Source organism: Ambystoma mexicanum, chromosome 2q (genome assembly GCF_040938575.1).
Source record: "Ambystoma mexicanum isolate Mex_15411 chromosome 2q, UKY_AmexF1_1, whole genome shotgun sequence".
Lineage (NCBI taxonomy): Eukaryota > Metazoa > Chordata > Amphibia > Caudata > Ambystomatidae > Ambystoma > Ambystoma mexicanum.
Window position 1 is genome coordinate 691,938,401 of NC_090924.1, and position 2,500 is coordinate 691,940,900.

The window sequence follows — 2,500 nt, forward strand, 5'->3', positions numbered from 1 at the left end:
GCCCACTGATGGAGCCAGAGGACAGTTTGCAGGGTGCAAATAAGGGCTGGCCTCAGATCACTCATGGCGTAGTGCCGGCCTGTCCATACCTGTCGAAACCTGCATGCGGTCAAATGTGTCCGATTGACATTGTGGAAATAAAAAGAAACCAGCACCATGTTTCTGACCGGTCTCGAACCGGGGACCTTTCGTGTGTTAGGCGAATGTGATAACCACTACACTACAGAAACAGCTCTGGTAGGCTGCGCTCTAGTGTGCTGGGACAGCTTTCAGCTGAAAGGCTTTGTGGCACTGATGTCTCATGGGGCCCGCTGGTACCTGCCAGGTGGCACACACCAACGTGAAAGTTTGGCGCAAGCCTGCGCCGGACCTACATGGCAGCACTCACAGCACCTCACACACAGGCTGCAGACACATACAAAAGACCAAGCTGGATGCAACAGTGGCGCGAGCCATGGCAGTCCCCACCTAGAAGGCATGTCCAAACCTTTATACATCAGCTCGCCGCCAGCGCATCATTACAAAGGAGGGGGAATTTCCAACACTGCCTCTTGGGCCATGGGCTTAAAAGCAGCCAACCATTGGCGACGGGCATCGAACCAGATACGATCACGCACAAACTATTTTTGGGGGGGAATTGGGGACTCTGTGTTTTTTGTTTTCGGCGCTCCAAAAAAAAGGGCTCGTCTGGGATTTGAACCCGGGACCTCTCGCACCCTAAGCGAGAATCATACCCCTAGACCAACGAGCCACCGCATGCAGAGAGCAGTGAGGGGGAGGGGGGCGGTCTGCTTACCTCACTTGGCGCCATGCCCCAGTCTCTCCACGGCCTGTCCCCTGCGTGTCACGTGGCCTGCCCCTGGCGCAAGCGCAGAGGACTGAGCTGCCTCTCAAGCAGAGAAACAAGAAGAAGAGCGGCAGCCTTCGCTGGCCAAAGGCCATCTGCTGCCGCTCGATCGGGCTCGATCAGGCGAGATATATGTGGCCGACCGGCCTAGAGCGCAAACCTGTGCTGCTCAGGGTGGGCAGCTTCCCAGCAGGAGGATGTGTCTTGAAAGCCGACAGAGGCAAGAAGGCGCACTCCCTCAGCCCGCTCCAACCTCTGGATTCCTGCGAATTTCAGAAGAGAACTCTGGGGCAGCATGGATTCTGTCATCTCCCAACAGCCTCTCTGTTCTTGCTATGTAAATACCTTTACATCCCCCGAACTGAGCATGTCTGTTTTTTTATTTTTATTTTGCTGAGGTGTGGTGCCTTCAACGACCGACAGGTGGCAGGAGAGCACTTTCTCCAACTGTGAAGGGGACTTTTTTCACTTCCTGAGTAGACTGGGCTCAGTGACATATGCCACCAAGCCAGCCACTAGAAAATGCAGGTTTTGCAGCCGTGGGCCAGTGGGGGTTTAAGGGCAGGTGTGCCTCCGGCGTCTCTGGCAGACAGCTCCAGTTGCAAGGCAGCAGAAGAGAACAGGGAGGCTTGCCGGGCGCTGCATTCGGGGGCCCCCACGAGGTTTTCCGCAAGCCTTACACTCTAAAATGTGCTCAAAAAAATGAGCCTGGCTTGTCAGGAGTGGGATTTGAACCCACGCCTCCAATCGGAGACCAGAACACCCAGATGCAGGGAAGAGCTGCGCCTCTTGAGTCTGGCGCCTTAGACCACTCGGCCACCCTGACAGCTATGGGCAGGATTGGGAAAGATTCTTCAGTACCCAATGTCGCCAGGTGCCAGCGCCGGTTTTCATGCCCCGATCTCTGCATCAAAAGTACCCAAACACTCACCTAAGGACCCAGGGATGGCAGGAAACGCCCACTGATGGAGCCAGTGGACAGTTTGCAGGGTGCAAATAAGGGCTGGCCTCAGATCACTCATGGCGTAGTGCCGGCCTGTCCATACCTGTCGAAACCTGCATGCGGTCAAATGTGTCCGATTGACATTGTGGAAATAAAAAGAAACCAGCACCATGTTTCTGCCCGGTCGAGACCGGGGACCTTTCGCGTGTTAGGCGAATGTGATAACCACTACACTACAGAAACAGCTCTGGTAGGCTGCGCTCTAGTGTGCTGGGACAGCTTTCAGTTGAAAGGCTTTGTGGCACTGATGTCTCATGGGGCCCGCTGGTACCTGCCAGGTGGCACACACCAACGTGAAAGTTTGGCGCAAGCCTGCGCCGGACCTACATGGCAGCACTCACAGCACCTCACACACAGGCTGCAGACACATACAAAAGACCAAGCTGGATGCAACAGTGGCGCGAGCCATGGCAGTCCCCACCCAGAAGGCATGTCCAAACCTTTATACATCAGCTCGCCGCCAGCGCATGATTACAAAGGAGGGGGAATTTCCAACACTGCCTCTTGGGCCATGGGCTTAAAAGCAGCCAACCATTGGCGACGGGCATCGAACCAGATACGGTCACGCACAAACTATTTTTGGGGGGGAATTGGGGACTCTGTGTTTTTTGTTTTCGGCGCTCCAAAAAAAAGGGCTCGTCCGGGATTTG

The 2,500-nt window shown here is 55.2% G+C and overlaps 1 non-coding gene across 1 annotated transcript; it reads right to left on the reverse strand.

Annotated features, from left to right (window-relative positions):
* Window positions 1–1,561: 1,561 nt before the first annotated feature.
* Window positions 1,562–1,673, reverse strand: TRNAL-CAA (transfer RNA leucine (anticodon CAA)). The gene is made up of 2 exons: window positions 1,636–1,673; window positions 1,562–1,607 (listed from the first exon to the last, which is right to left on the reverse strand). It is a non-coding gene; the product is annotated as a tRNA-Leu (tRNA).
* Window positions 1,674–2,500: the final 827 nt, after the last annotated feature.